General features: G+C 40.0%; 1 long non-coding RNA gene across 1 annotated transcript in view; it reads left to right on the top strand.

Moving 5' to 3' along the window:
• The window catches only part of LOC122791811, a 268,292-nt gene extending 248,336 nt beyond the window's left edge, over window positions 1–19,956 (top strand). Inside the window, exons 2-3 of the long non-coding RNA XR_006363200.1 lie at window positions 19,000–19,137; window positions 19,458–19,956. This is a non-coding gene — a long non-coding RNA (uncharacterized LOC122791811). The remainder of the gene's footprint in view (window positions 1–18,999; window positions 19,138–19,457) is intronic.
• Window positions 19,957–20,802: the final 846 nt, after the last annotated feature.

Below are 20,802 nucleotides of genomic sequence, written 5' to 3'. Positions count from 1 at the left end.
ATATGGACACGCCTCTGCCTTTAGTGCTTCTTTCTGGGTTAGGTGGCCGAAAGGTGTTGTATGAATTGAAGCCTGGTAATGCAGGGGTGCTCTCTGGAGCTTTGAACCAGGTCTCTCTCACTGCACAGATGTCAATGTTCTCCATTTTAAGGAGTGCCTCGAGTGAGTGCATTTTGAGGTTTAGACTTCTAGCATTGACTAGCATTACCCTCAGATCAGATTTTGCTTGCTTGTACCTGTTACGGTGGTGAATTTGTCATTTGAACCTTGCCTAAGAAAGGCACTATAGGGGTGGCAAGAGTCTTAGCCAGTATCCGGAATCCTAAGGGCGACAGGTGCAGGCCATCTCTGGCACAGCATCGTGGACTGTTGATCATGTCGTCCCAGGCAGACAAATACTGGATCGCCTTAGAATGACTATAAGTAGTCAAGGTAAAGAAGCACAGCATATTTCATGCAGGCCATACCAGCGTTCATGTACATCTAGTAGAACCTCCCATTTAATGTCACCATCATGGTCATGCAGCGCTGTCAGGTCAGTGTCTGCAGGATTACCTGTATCAACTAGGTCATTACATTGGAACAAATTACCTTACAGTTCTCATGGTAGCCTCTCTTCAAAATCACTTGCACCATCACCTAGCCTGTCTATAGGAGGTGCATATGACTTATTTGATCTTGAAATACTGTGAATCATATCTGACAACTCAATAACTTTTTACTTTCATCTTCAAAGACAGAGCTGAATGTTTAATTATAATGGGAATAATATGCAAAAAAGAGAATGACAGATTTAAATGAGTATCCTGCCATGTAAACTTGCACTGCTGCCATATCATCCTCTCCACTGCACAAATGATGATACTTTTTATGCTTTTGATGACAGAAATTATTGTGTATGACAAAATTGAAAACAGAATCTGAAAAGAGATGGTATAATATAAGAAAGATATAATACAGTTTCATTCAATTACGTCACACACTACCTGGAATTGATGGAATGGTAGCCCTTCCTGTTGTGATACCACTCCCCTTGTGGACCAAAAGGGGCCCTAATTGCAATCTAGATGCAATGTATTGTACCAAGTACCTCAGGGAAATGTGCCACCCCCATAAAAGGCACTCATAGTCCTGGCTCAGTCCTGAGGTGACACCAGGAAATAGATGTACTGATCTACTTGTCTGAACATCCAGGAACTGCTGCAGTATCCTCAAGGCAGAAGCCTGTGAGCTCCCCCAACATGTCCCCAGTCTGTCTCTGGAAGGTCCCCATAGCAATTATAGTGAGGGCTATACATACCTTAATGTCCACAAGGATAGGAAGTCCATGCATTCATCCAGTGACCCTATGGAGGGTTAAACATACCCATTAACACTTTATAATACCCCTGTCTACTCTGGACCTATCAAGGATTTCCTGATTGCAAGGTTATATTTTTCCATGTCTGGCTGGTGGGCACAGCTGGGTTCAAGTAGTTTTGGCCTAGCCAAGACAAGCAACTCACACCTGGAAATAGTAAAGCTAGCTGAAAGTGACAACATTTTCACTGAATGCAACTTTGATAGATTTGACATGGCTTCCCTTTACATAACATATGTGTGAACAGCCCGAACAAGCTGGAAAATTTGACTATGAACTGCAAATGATTTACAACATACTTTATCAGCATACATATTTATATCATTTCTAATTTACAGGCATGTTTGAGGTCATTGCACATTGTGTAAATGTATTCAATGAATCACAACTCAGCTGTGGGTGTTCACGGACACCATCGAAAACCTAAGCACATTTGTGTAAATGATTATGAATGCAGCCCAAAATTTCAACCAAGCTATACAACATAACCTGAAATGATATGCTACAGTATATCCATAAAACTAATATAACACTGTACAATAGTCTTTATTAACGCCAAACTACTCCTAGCAATACTTCAAATTAACAAACACAAGCACATATGTATAGCTTCCCTCTATATCCCCCCAGGGGATAATATTTCTACACTTGAACACATCCTCTCCTGGCTCTCCACCAGCATCAGTAACGAAACAATAATCTTAGGAGATGTGAATATTAACTGGGCTTCCATTCAATAACCTACAAACCCACTTAACATCAACCGCTACAATTTTTCACAACTAATAAATTCTATAACACACCCTTCTAAAAACCTCTCCAGTGGCAGTATTTTGGATTGGATTCTAGTCTCACATCCTCAATACTTCTCTGACAGTAGTACTCTTTCTGATCCTCTTAGCGACCATCTTCCCATCTTTACATATCGACTCCCTTTATCCTTACATCGTTCCCATAACTATATTACCATTCGTAACCAAAAAAACTTTAACGCAACATCCTTCACCAACACTCTAAGAGCTATAAACTGGAACTGTCTAAAAGCATTACCTCTCGACAACGCAGTTGCTCACTTCAACACCTCATTCTTAAAAGTTCTAGACTACCATGCTCCCATAAGGACAAAGAGAATAAAAACTAAAACAGCCGCTTGGCTTACTAAAAACACACTAGCTACTATGCAGCACAGAGACAAAGCCTGGACTCATTACCTAAAAAACAGGTCTCCCCTCACCCTTCATGAATACAAAATACTTCGAAATAAAGTAAAAAAGCTCATCATTTCCGACCGACAAAACTATTTCTCTATTCTACAAAACAATAGCAAAACAAATCCCCAGAAATTCCGGAAAGGTATCTCCACTCTCCTTAACCCCGGCAAACTAGACACCCCCTCCCCTGACCCTAATGCTCTTGACTCTGACTTAGTCACCCAATTTAACTCTTTTTTCATTGACTATATTTCTAAACTTACTTCATCTTTCTCTAATACCACCACTCTCTCCACATCACCTCCTTCCTCCTCTAGCACCACTCTTCCCTGTACTTCCACCACTCCTTCACTCTCCTCCACTAACTCCCTATCCTTCACCCCTTCTCCACCTCTCACTCCTCCCTCTCCATCATCACCCACAAATACCCCCCCCTTCCCAGTGTCCTCTCTTTTCATTAAAACCTATACCCACTTCTACTATACAAAAACTCCTCCATAAATTGAAGCCATGCTCTAATGCTCCTGATAATATCCCTGCTTATTTTCTTAGCCTAGCTGCTGAAGCAGTCGCCTACCCCATTAGCATTCTAATTAACCGTTCAATCCAGGAAAGCATAGTATCCAAAATTTGGAAAAAGGCCTTCATTATACCATTACATAAAGGAGGCAACAATAATAATGTTACCAACTTCCGTCCCATTGCTATCCTGTCTCCCATCTCTAAATTCTTAGAAAAATGCATACAACTACAACTCCTTCCACACCTCTTAGATAATCAGCTACTAACACCCACACAACATGGATTCAGGCCAAATCACAGTACTATGACTGTCCTCCTCTCCTTCCTTGAAACTATTAATAAAGCCCGGGACTCTGGCCTTATTGTTTCCACTCTACTACTTGACCTTTCTAAAGCCTTTGATACTATCTCACATAGCCTGCTTTTAACTAAACTCTCTAAACTTAACCTATCCCCTCCTTCCTTGAACTGGTTCTCCAGCTACTTATCTAACCGATATCAAGCAGTAAAATGGAAAAAGGCCACCTCCTCATTTCTTAATACCCCAACCGGAGTTCGCCAAGGTTCCATATTAGGTCCTCTTCTTTTTAATATATTTATAAATGATTTCCGGAACTCTATTCCTTTCTCAAATATCATTCAATATGCAGATGATTCAACTATCATCTTCTCTGCCACATCAACCCCTACACTCCTAAAACTTACTCAAGAAGCTTTTTCAACCACTGAGCTATGGATGAAAAGAAACACTTACTCCCTCTAAAGCTACCTCATTCAACTTAAACTCTTTCACTATTACTAGCCAAAATAATATACCTCTGGAACTGGTATCAGAGACCAAATTACTTGGGGTCCAAATCGATAACCAGCTTAAATTCCACTCCCACTTACAACTAAATATCAAAAAAACCCATCAAAAACTAGGCATGCTCTACCGACAAAATCATTACCTTACACCTGTCACTAAAGTAACTCTTTCTACTTCCTTTCTTATCCCCTCTCTTCTGTACGGAATGCCTCTTCTCACTAACCTACAAACCTCTCTAAAAACACAACTTTCCTCCTGCTACAACAAAATTGCCAAATTTGCTACCAGCCATAAGTCCTCCTCCCATCACTGTTCTTCTCTCCAAAAACTAAAATGGCTAGAACTTCCAAATCATCTCATCTGTACTCAACTAACTCTTGCACACAAGCTCACTTTTAACCCCTCCCTCTGTCCCTCCCTCTCTTCTACCTTTAAGATGCACCTACCTGATCGAGTATTAAGGTCCAATAATTAAAATCTAATAGAAGTGTACAAACCATCCCGTCCACCAGGCAAAAATCTTCTATCTTATGGTCTAGCACGCCTCTGGAACTCCCTACCACCTTCCATTTGTATCACTTCTAACCATTACTCTTTCAAAAAATCTCTTCACTCACATCTAATATCCCAGTGGGAATGCTCCTGCTCTCTCCCCACATAACTAATGATGGCAAACTCCTTCTTCCCTTCATTCCATGCTTCAGATTCCTTCTCTCTCTCTCTCTCTCTCTCTCCCAATCTCTATTCTCATCAAAACTTTCTCCTTCTATCAACTCTCCATATATTTATATTCCTGTTACTTCTATGCTATTTGTAAATAATGCATCAGACTGTAACAGTTATCTGTATATTCCTAATAAGAAATGCCTCTCAGCTGCTACAATGCAATGTTCCATTGCCAGTCTGTTTCAATTTCAACCTCATCACTAGTCTGCATTATTTGTAATGTTTGCTGTATCAATTGTAAATGTTTTGTTGATTATGTTGTAAATGTTTTGCTCAAAACAACAACCTTTGTATAAATATCATCTTTAAACTACTGTAACCAAGTTTTGCTCAAAACTACAACCTTTGTATAAATACCATCTTTAAACTATTGTAACCAAGTTTTGCTCAAAACTACAACCTTTGTATAAATATCATCTTTAAACTATTGTAACCAAGATTGTTATTGGAGTTTTTCTCCCCAGGACTCCATTGAAAACGGGTTCAAATGGCCCAATGGACTATCCTGGTAAACCAACTGCAAATAAATAAATAAAAAATAAAAATAAATAAGAATAGACATCAGATACAGTTTAAAGTTATAAAACATTGACATTAAAATAAAAACAAACTTGCACATAGCAGAGACAAAACTGGGGAAAAAGCTGACATTGTGCAATAAGTATTAATGTTTATGTAATGTTTTTGAATTATTTGTTTTATTGTGAAGCTGTATCCCATATAGTCAGTAGATTAGCTAGGGAAAGGCAGAGGGGGCAGTTAGGTGCAAAATGCTGAGGCTGCATGATTGGCAGATGCTGATTGGTCTTCAATGCCATGTCATTACCAATATTCATATATCAGTATTGCATATGTGGTCAGAACTGAAGCATTTAGCACTCCGTGTGTTGACATGAACTATAATAGCTGCTTTCTTTGCTACAACTAAATGGGAAAGATATACATATACATATGAAATGAAGTGCTTCACGTCTCTGTGTGTGACACAAGCTATAGCAATGGCTTGTTACAAATGTAGAAACCAGTTTGTTACAGCTTAGAAGAAAAGAAGACCATTTTTTTATTTTGTAGAAATTAAGCACTTTAGTACTCTGTGTGTGACATAAACTGTTGCAACTACTACAAACACATTATATAGTTAACACAAAAGAAGAGTAATTTCTCCGCAGTTCTGGGGGAGACAAGCACTTCTTTTCTCCTCAAGTTGGGAGTTAAGGGAGGTGATACATGCAGTAATTATTCTGAAATCTTCTGTCTTATATCCTTTGAGGAATATTACAGTCCAAGAAATCCACCCTAGCCATGCACTGAGTATGCTCAAGGGGTTTTGTGATTCTGGGAACACTATATACTGGGTTGCTTAAATGTAAGTTGCAAGTCTTGGATGTCATGTTGAAAATCACTGTTTGCTACCCAATAAGAATAGAATATTGTTTATGATGCATCTAGGGTGGAAGGTGTTGTCTGATAAGGGATCTCTTGTGTATGGTGTCCAATATGTACAAGTCTTGTTAGAACCATCTATGAAGTTCTTGACATCTTCTTCTGGCTTTCCCCGGTTAGGGGTCGCCACAGCAGATCATCTTGTCCGCTCATGATTGGCAGTGGAGTTTTACAGTGTCGAGTTTCCAGCCTGGTGCCCAACCTTCCACAGAAGGCACACACATGCACACTCACAGCTAGGGCCAATTTAGAGTGTCCAATCCACCTACAGCATGTCTTTGGGAGAAAGCTGGAGCACCCAGAGGAAACCCACATGACCACAGGGAGGAAATGCAGACTCCGCACAGAAGGCACCCCAGCCGAGGATCGAACCGGAGAACCTCTTGCTGTGAGGCAGCAATGCTAATCACTGCACCACCATGGCCACCCAAGTTCTTGACATCAATATCTAAAAATGGTGGTTAATAAGCTATATGAAGCCATTATTCTGATATCCAATCTGTTACTACTTAGATAATTAACAAAATCTAACTAATCAGTAGCAATGTCATTCAATAAAAACTGCACTCCTCTGAATATAAGTAGCAAAAGACAAAAATCTTTGAAACTGACTGAGGCACCAAATAATGTGACAAGTTGAGCAAAACTGAGTAAAAACACACTGGTTCCACACGTCTGAATAAATATAAGAAAATAATTTATTCCAAGGAAAAACAAGTGAGCGCTTTTACGGATACCATCCGCTTCTTCAGACTAGAATGAGAAACGGCATAAAAAACTTGCTTTTATACATTCAAATTAGCCAATCAACTAGCTTAATGACTTAAGTACATAATTACCCTCTAAAATGCTGGATCACAGTGAAAAACTAGCTCATAGTAAGTAATATTAATACATTCAAATAGTAAAAGCATAAATATGAATAGTCCTAAAATCTCTGACATATAAGCGACAGATTGTTACCAAAGAATATATATATATATATATGTGTGTGTGTGTGTGTGTGTGTATGTGTATGTATACACATAAATGTAGTAAATATTGCTAAACATGTGACATTGCTAAAAATACTTAATGCAAATACTGTTTGACGTAGCAATGATAATAATAAAAACATTCATTGATAAAACTAAAATCAATGTTTAAGAGCTCTAGCCTTAAGAAACGGCTTTAGAGAAACTTTATTATTCAGGCCTGGGGGGTTGTCTGCCTGAAACCTTATAATCCATTTCTGTTCATTAGATTCAGTTCTATTAACCAAATTGCCTCCTCTCATGGTACTGTGCATGGTTTCTAACACCAAAAACCTGAAGCTATGCCTTGGTCCTTCTTTAGCTACGTGCATAGCTAAAACACTGGTTTCCTTACCATTCTTAATATCTCTCAGATGCTCCAGTATCCTATCCTTAAATATTATATTGGTCTTGCCTACATAAAACGCAGGACATGAGATACAGTAACAAAACTAAACTACATTCTTTGTTCGACAGTCAGCATAGAAAGCACTTTCTATCTTGAATCCTAGTGAAGGATGCATGAAATGTCTACCTATATGTACATGTGTATAAGCTAAACATCTCCTACAGATGCATCTACAAGTTCTCTCTGATAAATTCTGCAAAGGCACAAAATTAGACCTGTGGCAAAGCTGCTTTTTAAGTGACTTATTGTTCCTAAACGCAAAATTGGGTCGATCATCTATTACTCCTTTTAATTTCTGTACTGTGGAGATGATATCCCAGTTATTCTTAATGACATCACACACTATATGGATGTCACTTGCATAGGTCAAAGGCATCCTTGTCTTACCTGTAGTATTATTCATTCTTGAGATTCTAGGACTAGACGTGGCAGATGTATCTATGCCTACATTACCAGGGAGATCATTCGAAAAATAAGGTTTGCATCTCCCTCTCCTTTCACGCCAGGCTTCAGCAATCTGAGAATCAATAATGTTACAACTGTAGCCTCTCTCAATAAATTCCTGTTTAAGGGTAAATAGAGCATCTGTTAATTCACTATCATCATTATGCAGTCGCATGACACAAAAAATCTGTCCCTTAAGAACATCCAACTTCGTATGTTTTGGGTGCATGCGACTGTGATGAAGAATATTGTTCTTTCTAACATTTTTTCTATACATGGTTGTGGACACAGTACATAGGTTATCTTTCATTAACTTGACATCTAAAAGGTCTATCTCCACCGCTGAATATCTATATGTGAATCTTAAAAAATCATTCAGCTTTTGTTGGCCTAGCAGCAGTGATGTCAACACTGCTGTCAGTCTTGGGTTCAAGTCTCAAGTGTGAGCTCTCTTTCTTTCACTTCTACTGATGTTCATCGTGTTTCACTGTTGCAGTCATTACATTTGGGTAATCTGCTGGCAGGTTACCCTCAGTCGGCCTGATTAACAAAGTCTTGGGTCCTGCGTCGGTTGCTGTCCCATTTTGTATGACATCAGGTCATCAGGGGTATAAAACATGCAGCCGATGCCATTACATTAGTCTTTCTTGCCGCGCAGTGCCCAAAGCAGAGGCAGTTTGCAAGTGCCGGTCGGCCGACTTCTGAAATTTTCATTTTCGAGTTTCAGAACCAAAGTCTTCAACTAAAAGCTAAGTACCCCGTTGGGGAAAATTTTTCTTGCTCCTTACTGATGTCAGAAAAAGTTAATAATTGTATTACTTGTGGGAAGCAAATACCTCATAAGGATTTTCATTTGTACTGTATTCCTTGCCTAGGCCCTGACCATGACGTACCTTGCTGTTGGTTTTGTGCTTTTTTAATCAGTGCACTATCCGTCGTCAGTACATTTTTGCTTCTAAATATTTCGGTTCTCTGTTTAATTATACAGAAATGACGTCAGTTAGCCATCCGACTACCGGAATACCTAAAAAACGCAAAGAAAAAGACAGAGACAGGCCGTTGAGGTCCAAAACTGCCGACAACACTTTTTCTAAGCCAGTCGCCAGATCGCCGGTACTCAGTGAGGCGCTTTCGCAGCCCCTGATACCTGTTACTTCTGATTTGCAGGCCTCTACTGAGACCCATTCAGAGTCCGGTATGCAGCGAGATGCTTCACATATGGAACCTGTGGATGTGTCTACCTTGGATGGGTCCGGAGCTGCTGAGCAGGCACCTGCTTCTGAAGGTGTATTCAGGCCTACAGACTTGCATATTAAACTGACTCCAACTTCAGTGCTAAGGCCTAAATCTCAATCTATGTCTAAAAAGCCGACACCCAGGCCACATGTTCAGGCCCCTATGCCTGAAAAACAAATGATCAAAATGGCTGAAGATTTAATTACTCTAATCAGGGGTAGTCACCCCCCCCCCCCTCCAAGAGGCCTAGGACTGAACTTGACTATGAATCTTCTGAACAGGAATCTGTTTTTTCTGACTCTTCTAATGATCTGGATTTGTCCATTTACTACTTATGAGGACTCTGATGCAGAGTATTCAATTCCCTCTACTTCTCAGCCTGAGGATTTCTCTTTTGAGGAAACTTTACATACCTTAAGGGAGCATTTCCACTGGGAAAGTCAGGATTTCTCTGAATCCAAAAAGAGACTTGGAGATTTTCTTCTTCTTCCTCAGCATAGGCCTTTGGCTATACCTCCTGTACTAGACATTGTTGATGATGTGTTTTCGGAATCCAATATGGCCACAATTCCCTGCCTCCAGCTCCTAGCAAACCAGACAGGTACTACAGGGTTCCTGAGTCCCACAAATTCCTTTTCAAAAATCCTGTTGAGGATCCTGAAACCATTTCTCAGGGACCCAAGGGCATTAAGGCTTCTACTGCTAAAAATCCTACCCCTTCTGATAGAGACTCCAGGGCGCTGGATAGATGGGGTAAAAAGGTTTATATGTCTGCAACCTTAGCAATCAGGGCTTTAAACTGTCAATTCCATATGCTAAAATATCAACAGCATATCATGGGACTGCTTAAACAGAAAATGATGTTGATTTCTGACTGTGTGGAGAATAAAGAGTTGCAGGATTTATTGCATTCAGCTGAACAAGTTGGCAAACATACTTTGCAATGTGGTTTTGATTCTTTAGAGGCCTCTTGCAAGGCTGCTGTTACTGGGTCTGTGCTTAGAAGGCATGCTTGGCTTAAGGAGCAATCTTTGCCTGATCATGTTAAAGCAAAACTTTTGGATGCTCCTTTACAACAGGACCACCTGTTTGGCAATAAGGCTGAAGAAGTTCTAAAAGAGATGGAAGACAAAGCTAAATCTATGCAAACTGTGAAATATTTCTTACAGGTACAATCTCCTAGATTTAGTAGGCACTGGCCTACTAAGAACTGGTCCTTTCCAGCTCCTTCCAGAGCCACTACAGCCAAGCCCAGACATTCCAAAAGTACCAGGTTTCAGTCCTAAGGGACTTTCAGAACTAAGCAATGGGGTGCTTCCACTTCCAAATCTGGAAACAACAAGGCACCACCCTATGGTAAACAGTCTCAATGACTTCCCTTTAAAATTACCAAGCACTTACCTCTTAGCCGCCCCTTTGTGGGGAAAATTGGCTCTTCTTTCAAGAAACTGGCAACTTATAACCCAGGACTAATGGGTTTTAAATATAGTGTCCGAGGGATACAGATTTAATTTCCACATGCTGCCAACACCAAACGGGTGGCCAGATCTGCCCCCAAATCAGTGGGCAGAGGCTCAGAAACAAGTACTTTCCCTCCTACACATGGGGGCTATTCAACTAGTACCAGAAGAGGAAAAGGGACAAGGTTTTTATTCCAGACTTTTCCTGGTATCCAGAAAAGACAAATCATGGTGTCTAATTCTGGACCTGTCTACTCTAAACACCTTTCTGGACATTCCAAAATTCAAGATGCTGACTCTTTACCAGTTACTTCCTATGCTAGGCAAGGATGCCTGGTTGGCAACTCTAGATTTAAGAAGCTTACCTGCATATCCAAATCAGAGAATTTTGCAGAAGATACCTACGCTTCAAAGCAGGCTGCATGCATTATCAGTTCTCTACACTGCCCTTTGGCTTGTCTACTGTGCCCAGGGTATTCACAAAGTGCCTGGCTCCAGTAATTGCATTTTGCAGGCAAAGAAATATTCAAATATATCCATACCTGGACGATTGTCTAATTCAGGCAGAAAACCAGGCCATTCTTCAAAAACAACTGGCATTTGTAAAAAGAATTCTAACCTGTCTAGGGTACACCATAAACGAAAAGAAATCTCAACTGGTACCCTCTCAAAAAAATTACATTCCTGGGTGCAAGCTTGAATACAACTGCCCAGATGGCTTTCCTTACTCCAGAAAAGCAAATTAATTTGGTGACTTACTTCAAACAGGTGGCCACAAAAACCCTGCTATTTGCAAGACAAATACTGCAAGCCTTGGGATTCATGGCCTCCTGCATTTTTCTAATTCCATATGCAAAACTGCATATGAGGAAACTTCAGTGGTACTTAAAAAGTTTATGGAGTCAGCATTGTCACAGCCTGGAAACAATGAATCCTATCATACCATGCCTGCGCCTAGAGTTCCTATGGTAGGCAGAGGCCTGCCACCAAAACAAGGGACTGCCATTCACACCACCCCCTGCCACCCAAACCCTAACTACAGATGCATCAGACTATGCATGGGGGGCTCATCTGGCAGGGAGGTGCGTTCAGGGCAAATGGAGCCCAAACCAAATGTACCTTCATATCAATCAAAAAGAAATGCTAGCTGTACAGAATGCACTGACAGCCTTCAAGGACTACCTTCATCCAGGACAATTACTGATAAAGACGGACAACACCACGGTTATGTGGTACATAAACAAGCAGGGGGGGGTACACATTCCTATCCCCTCTGTAGACTAGCCATGGCATTGTGGAACACGGCCTTGAGCTACCAAGTACACCTACAAGCTTGATTCCTGCCAGGAAAGCTGAATGTTCTGGCAGACGAACTAAGCACAAATCTCATGGACCCACACAAATGGAAACTGGAACCATGGCTTTTCAACATGTTGACACACGAAAGGGGGAGCCCAGACATAGATCTTTTTGCCTCACCCCAGAACTACCAGTTGGACAAATTTTGCACAATTTGCACAATAACTCATCACAAAAAAGCCTGGAAAGCGGATGCTCTGTCCTTCAGCTGGATAAACCTATCAGTCTATGCCTTTCCCCCTCTGCCTCTGCTCTCCAAAGTTCTTCTAAAAGTCAAACAGGACAAACCAAAAATTATTTTGATTGCTCTAGATTGGCCTCGCCAACACTGGTACCCACTCCTGCACAGTGTCACACATTTCACAGTGGCACCTGCCTCAGACACCTTCCTTACTGTCTCAGCAGGAGAACCAAATTCTGCACCCTCAGCTCCAAACATTGAATCTTGCAGCTTGGCTAATCACTTAAATTCCTCCTTAGCATCCCTCAGCAAACCTGTGATGGATGTCATTTTGGAGGCGAGAAGACCTAGCACAAGAAAATCTTATGTTGACAAATGGAAAAAAATCTGTGCCTGGAATCAATCTCAAGGGATGAGCACAGCAGTGCCCAATTGACCTCAGATTTTGCAATACTTAACTGAGATGCTTCACAAGGGCATGTCTTTTTCTTCCATAAAAATCCATGCCTCAGCCATTTCAGCTCATTACAACACAGAACCCCCCCCCCTTCTCTCATCCTCTTCTAAAGCAGTATCTCAGAGGGGCCAGAAACTTGAGACCACCCAGGAGAGCTCCAACCCCTGCCTGGGACCTTAACTTTGTATTGGAGAAACTTACTCTACCTCCTTTCGAGCCAGCTGCTATTGCAGACTTAAAATTTCTTTCCTGGAAAACAGCCTTCCTTTTAGCAATCACTTCAGCTAGAAGGATATCTGAACTGCAGGCCCTTATGGCAGTGGAGCATTTCATCATCTTTCATGCAGACAGGGTGTCACTCAGGACCAGTCCATCATTCATGCTCAAGGTGGTATCCAGTGTGGCTCTTAATCAGTCCATTCATTTGCCAACATTCTTTCCCAATCCACAGAACAAGGGGGAGCGGCTTCTGCATTCATTGGATGTACACAGACAACTTCGATTCTACTTGGACAGGACTAAATCTCAAAGAAAATCTGAACAACCGCTGGTAGCATTTGCTGCAGGGGCAGAAGGGAAGGCTATTTCAAAGCAAACCATTTTGAAATGGATATGCCATTGTATTTATTTCTGTTATAAGCACCATGGAAAACATATCCCCCAGGGGATCAGATCTCATTCCACCAGGGCTGCATCTACTTCAACAGCCTTTCTCAGAGGTGATCCTACCAGGGATATTCTAGAAGCTGCTACCTGGAGTTCAGTTCATACTTTCACTAAGCATTATCACTTACCTATTTTCTCTAAATCCAGAGCTGGCTTTGCCACTACTGTTTTGCAGGGCCTTATAGCTGGTCCTAATGCTGTATAAATCCATCTTCCCAACCATAGCTTTGGGAATCTACCCAAATGTAATGACTGCAACAGTGAAACACGATGAACATAGTACAGTTGTGTACACTTACCATAAATGTAGATGTTCGAGTGTATTCACTGTTGCAGTCCTGGTTACCCTCCCTCCAGTCCCCTGTTTTCTATTACTACACCTCTACTTTTTTTACTATGCTTAAAAGCCTTTTTGGTGTATTTGCTTTTGTTTGGAGGTATATTTTTGTGTTTTTAATTTTGTATATATATTTTGCTCCCCATTGGGGGGGCACCTGACATCTGTGGCAAGATAAACTGATGTAATGACATTGGCTGCATGTTTTATACCCCTGACGACCTGACATCATGGAAGAGGGAACAGCAACCGACGCAGGACCCAAGACTTTGTTAATCAGGCCGACTGAGGGCAACCTGCCAGCAGATTACCCAAATGTAATGACTGCAACAGTGAATACACTCGAACATCTACATTTATGGTAAGTGTACACAACTGTACTTTCTAACAATGCCTGAGCAGAGGAAATCTCTCCATTTGTGTGCAATTTTGGAATTTGCTTCTACAGCTATATAGTCTTGCTGATTTCTGTTGATATTGATTAAATGTATTTAGACAGTACATGAGTAACAAGGATTAGTAATTTAGAGGAAGGCCATCAACTCAAGAAGAACTGCAAGGTTCACTATGCTGCATGAGTCCTTTTTGGAACAGACACCTCAGTTGTTTAAAATAAAAACATAGATAATGCTATTGAAAAAAATGCTAATAAAAACCAATTACTTTTGATGAGCTACAGTTAGAGATTTATTATGGTATTATACTTTGAACTTAGTTTGTGACATGACATGTATTTCTGAAGTTAAATTTAATCAGTTGTAGAAAAAGAGAATTTCTTTCTTTTTTTTTGCCTGTACCCACAACCCTCAAAGCTTCGCCCTGATGCTTTGTTGACACATTCATTCGGACAGATATGAAGGCTCAACTTATGAGTCTCTTGCTTCACTCAGTCTTGAGCTGAGCATCTGGGAATGGTGACATCATCCTAGGGGGCTGGTGTTTTTGTGCATCCTGAGTCCCTCCTCTGCATACTAACATCACATTTTCGCTGAATCGGATAGTCGATAATGAGTAATTTGAGCACATGCCCCACTCCAGGCCCTTAGGTTTGCCACACCAGCTCTTGTCCTCCATCCAGACCAGCAGGGTTGTACTAGGGCGATACTAGGACATTCCTTCTCCCCACGATAGGTGCAGCCATCCTCTGTCCTGTGATGTTCAGGACCCTAGCCACTACTCAGACCTCATATCACATACATCATAGTTGTGGATTATCCCTGCATTTCTTTTCCTGCACTGTATGGCGTGTATATCGCTGTATAACTTTAGAAAGTTAGTTCACAAACATATATGTTTCTGTGCATGTGTGCAGGGTTTTCATAGATGTTCTTTGTGGTATAATGACACTGCCAGTTGTTAACACATTCAAAACTATAGTACAATATGCTCCTTTTATAATGAAAACAGCTGACAAACTGAATTGTCTGTTATACGTGATATCTGCTCTAAGCAGTTTGCTCTTTTTAGACATAACTCAAGTAGAAATCCTTGGAAATAAAATAAAAAAAAACATAACTGATAAATATTATTTTGACAGCTTATTTTGCTGGTTTTAGCTTAATTCATGTGGAAATAAAAGTTAATTCATAAAGCATAATATAATAAAGAAAATAAAAATCTTACTGTGTAGATAATGCCTAGATGACACATCTCATGGAGCCTCTACTTCTAAGCCCATAAGGCAAGCCGCCACACAATCCAACATTCTAGTCAATGGAGACTCCATCATGAGACACATTGACATCCCTCTCACTGGGCTGAGTAAGGAGAAAGTCACAGCAGTTGCTTATCAGGGGCTAGGATCCACCACATTACACATGCACTCAGGTCATTGGACCACAAGTACCAGTCATAGTCCATGTGAGAGTAAATGACCTGAGACATACCTCCCTAGACTCTATGAAGAGACACATCATGGAGCTCCTGGAATATGTGTCTCAGGCTGTTATGAGCCTAGCACTGAGCAGAATTTTACCTTCTCCAAGGATGATGCCACAATGTGAAAAAAAGATAACTTACTTTAATAATTGGCTTAGTTTCTGGTGTCTTTCTAAGAGAGTGCAATATTTGTCAACATGGAAGGAGATGGTCAACATACCACATTGCTTTCCCAGGGATGGTCTGCACCTCTCCCCTCTAGGCTTTCTAATATTAGCTAAAGCATTGTCTTCCCCCATTAGTGCCTTTTTCGGCAATGCCAAACTGAAAGTACTTCCAACATACCAAATCAAAACCAAGAAAATCTAGAGGCATTAGTGCTTAATGCTAGGAGCCTAAACAAAAAAACTCCACTCCTCAGAAGCTCTCTTCACCCTACAGAATGCTGACATCTGTGCAGTCACTGAGACATGGTTTAAAGCTGTGGACAGCACACCAGCAGTGCAAGGTTATAATGAATGCCTTCCACACATTTAGACCAGCTACTACACAGACAGACCAAAGGTGGAGGTGTCTCACTTTACATCAAAAATAAATATAACTCAAGGCTGGTCAAACAGGACAATGCACCTGAGCTGCTCCATGTTCAATCACCACAGGCAAAACCCAATACCACTTCCTTGCAAGCTATAGGTCCCCTTCTATGACGCAGGAGACCCACACCATGTATTTGAACTTATTGGAAACATTCACCATTCAACCCAATACCATATTCATGGGCGACTTTAATTATCACACTATTAACTGGGAATCTTATATGACACCAAACATACAGGCACAGAGATTTCTGTTTTTTGTAAACACAAACTCCCTGAACCAGATAGTCAATACACTAACCAGGGGTGCAGTCATACTGGATGGTCCACACTAATATGGGAGAGTGCTGTACACCCCCTACTGTAATGTCTTCCCTGGTAAGGTCAGAAGTAAAAATAAAACTGGACTCCAGGAAAACCCGGAATATTCATGAATTAAGGCTAATCTTCTGCTATTAAGTGATAGCCTGTCAAAATTTCAAACCCACATAAATCTTGAACACTGCTGCCTATGCAGAACTGTTCACAGAAACCTTTTACAAGCACGTTAATAGCTGCATAGATGCAGCTGTTCTCACCAGGAATAAGTACAGAACTAACTCAAAAAACAAGCCACCCTGGTGGAATCACAAAATCAATAGGCTATATAACAGAAGGAAGACAATTATGACAAAAATTAGGAGGTGCAGCACCCAACAGAATAAAAGCACTCTTATCAAATGAAACAACAACTCAGAGGACAAATAAAGTTTACCAAAGCCACATTTGAGGGAAATTTGGCTTCCCAGGCCAAGGACAACCACAAGACATTCTATAGCTATGTCCACAACCTTTACCTCTCTCTCCCGCTCAATCTTCCCTCAGGAAATATCATCAAATATAACTCCCCTGATATGACTAAGGAACAGGTCTATGCTTTCTCTAAGGCCCAGAACACTGCAACAATGGACCCAGGTGATATCTCAGGATGCCTTCTAAATCACATGAAACATGACCTGTCAGGGCCTCTGGAATTGCTATTTAACTGTGGCCTTCAAACAGGCTTTGTGCTTCATGACTGGAGAACAGCAACAGTCATCCCTCTGCACAAAGGTGGACCATCTACAGACCCTGGAAACTACTGAGCCATAAGTCTCACTGGTCTTATATGTAAAGCCATGGAAAGAATTATCATGGAAATTATCAATAGTTATATAGTAAACCTCCAGACAGTAGACTCAACCCAGTTTGGTTTTGTCAATGGCAGGTCATGCCTACTCAACCTGGTGGACTTCTTTGAGAAGGTCACCAAAGCAATGGATAAAGGTAAAATGGTTCACACTGCCTACCTTGACCTAGCCAAGGCACTTGACACAATACTCCACTTGGGCATTGTTGACGAACTCAAGAGGTTAGGTACAAACCATTACGTGACCCAGTGGATAATCAACTGGCTGGCCGACCAGACCCAGGAAGTTAGAATTCAAGATTCCACCTCTACAAAGCAGCCAGTCAAAAGTGGAGTCCCTCAGGATATGTCCTTGGACCTCTCCTCTTTGGCATTTACTTCTCTGAAGTCAAAGCCAATGTCAGTGGTATATGGCTGACTAAATTTGCAGATGATTGCAAATTAGGAGCTGTCATTGAATCCCACACTAACACAATTGTTCTCCAGGAAGGGCTAGCACAGACAAACAACTTGTGTCAGAGCCATGGACTAAAACTAAAGGCCAAGAAATGCATAATAGTATCCTTCAGGAAGTCATCCACACCTGGTAAATATCATATTGACAACACATCTCTTAGAGTTGACCCAGTAGTCAGGGACTCTAGCCTTTGACCATCACGTGTCTACAATAGTGAGGAAATTATTCTATGTTGCATACCTTATAAACAAAGGTATGGCATCTAAGTTTAAAGAAGTCATTGTTCTACTGTAGTGAACATTTATCAGACCTGTCACTGAGTACAATGCCCCCTTTGGTATGTACCTAACCAGCCACATCCAACAACTGGAATGTCCACAGAGGTTCCTCACTAAAATAATACAGGGTAGAAGTAAAATGTCCTATGCAGACTGCCTCAAGGCCCTGTTCTTGTATTCTGTCTCCTACAGGCTTTGAGGGGAGATCTATGCAAGTCATACAGGGCATTGTCAAATGCGTCCACAAAACAAACAGCACCAGAATAACTTGTTCTATATACTTAAACCTTACTTATGATATAAATAGGACCTGCTGGAGAGACAGGTATGGTATGTGTCCCAGAGACTGCCCTGTCTTTGGAACAGGCTCCCCATCCATGTGAAGCAGAGTTCCTCCCTAACCCAATGCAAGTGCAATCTGGACAACTGGATGGAGATCAGGAAATTCATCCCTGGTTTGGCACCTATGTCTCTAATGCAAACAGGTAACCTGTAAATGGTTCATTTCCCCAGCCCCTACTTGTAAATGTTTCATCTTCCAAGCCCCAGCTTACACTTAACAAGGGTATCAGAACTTGTCAGGTATTTAGGATGCATGACTAGGTTTAAAAAGGTCCATGTGGTCATTAGCCTAGCAAATGCTATGAACCTATGACAAACTCTTAATACACTAATTTTTGTTTACCTTTATGGAAATATATCCATTATTCAAGAAGATAATGGCAGCTACAAAAGGATTAATTCTAATTACTATAATAAGGAATGTTCGAAGGCTCAAGGAATTTGGTTGCTGTTATGTATAGGTGGGTATCTACTATATATACTGGTAAAAGTAGAGTCAGCTGTACTAATTAAATCAGATAATAGAGTATTTCTTTGACATTATTCAACAGTTTCTACTCACCTGTATACCCTTTACCAATAACTGTTGCATTTCATTCCAAATTTTATTTTCTACTCTGATATCAGCTTACGATATTTGTTTTTCAGCTCTAGTTCATATCAATTGGGAAATAATCCGACTTATTGTTGGTGGCTGTATTTGTCTTTTCGCTTTTACAGGAATAATCATTTGTGAGACCTGTGTATAAAAAAATAATAAAACCACAAAGTCTTCAAAGGATAAAGGTAATAAGTTATCATAGTTTTTTATGTTTTGGGAATATATATTGAAGGCTGGGTGTCTTTAGTCTTGCAAACAAACTGCTATGAAATAAAACAGTAATAATCAGACAGTGATAATTAAGTTTGTCACCATATTTACAAATCTCTTTAATGACATCTACTATGTACATGTAGCAGTATGTGTGAATGTATTTTCTGCTCTTTTTTCCTTGTACAAATTGCAAGATCAATAGAACAAAATGGTTCCAATCAATATTTTCAGAAAATATATTTTTATTGCTGTTTATGACATTTTCTCTCAACTTTTCTATTTAATTGTAAAGGAACCACTAACCAAAAAACTACCCAGCTTCTGCCATTCTTGGAGGATGCAGAAATGACTAGAAGCCCCTTAACAGAAATGGACATAATTTGGAAAATGTTTGCAATGCTTTCAGTGAAGAGAACTTCAGTCTTTTTGTCCCATGTTATTCCTCACGAAGCCTGCAATTTGCAAAAGACTTATAAACTAAAAACAGTAGGCAGCTTTAACATCCTTGGAGCCTACAGAGAAGACTGGAATTACTTCATCAGAGACTGACTTTCTCTGGAAAGCCCCTGCAATGCTGTTAGTGATGAAACTTTTAATGTTTCCATTTCATGTTACTCAGTGTAAAGCTTCGCCATATTTTACATAACATCACTTTAACACTTTAGGAAAATATTGCAGTTCTAAATATGTATTGTACATATTCGTGATTATTAATGCACTGCTGAAAAATTCAGTGTGTATACCTTCATATGTCAAATGTATATGCATTAAGACTTGAAGACATTACTGTTCATTTGGAAATAAATTTATAGTAACACTTTTGTAGTATATTCTTTCCAACAGCTGAAAAAGTCAAATAATGCAAATTATAACTACTGGTTGTCTTCACACAGTTATATAGTAAGTATTAAGTACTATATTCAGAAAAAATTACACATTCACACGCAAGTGTGTATGTAGGGGATGTATGAAATTTACTTTTAAAGCATTAATACATCTCAGTTTTTTATTACTCTAGTGTTTTTCATTCTAAATGAAGAGAAAACATAAAAACAAGCAAAAACCTTTGCATTCTTTATGATATAAAAGTAGCTTCTCTTTGGAGCCTGATATTGCTAATTAGTTAAGTCAACAGTAATTTATTTTCTTTCTTTTGCAAACAATAGATGGTTGTTATATATTTTGCATGCAAAATAAAGTATTTTAATTTTGGTCCTAATATTACTGTCCAAAAGGCTCCCTGTCAACAGAAGTAAATGAGCATTACTTAGCAAGCAATGTGGTTATTAGGGAAACAGATCAACATCGTGGTCATGGAGGTAAACGTATATAGCTTTTGAATTAATTGGAGCTGGCACCAAAGTGGTGATCAGTTACCGAAAAAGAAAAATGGATGAAAAGGAACAATGATGAGCAAATTGGTAAAGTGAGAAACAACGTCTGCGGACCCAATCACCAGTTGTGGTCATGAAGGCCTGTTTATTTAATTTAAGAAAATGAGAAAGATAATAGATATATCTATATGCATTTATAAGGTGTATTGAAGAAATTATGATGGCAGTAATGTATGGGGGGGTTTTGGGGCAGTTAGATATAACAATGTTATTAAAAAATACATATATATCTATATGTATATC

This window comes from Protopterus annectens, chromosome 17.part0, assembly GCF_019279795.1.
Source record: "Protopterus annectens isolate FY-2018-M chromosome 17.part0, PAN1.0, whole genome shotgun sequence".
Lineage (NCBI taxonomy): Eukaryota > Metazoa > Chordata > Ceratodontiformes > Protopteridae > Protopterus > Protopterus annectens.
Note: the sequence above shows the minus strand (reverse complement) of the source record. Positions and strands in the feature narration are given on the sequence as shown.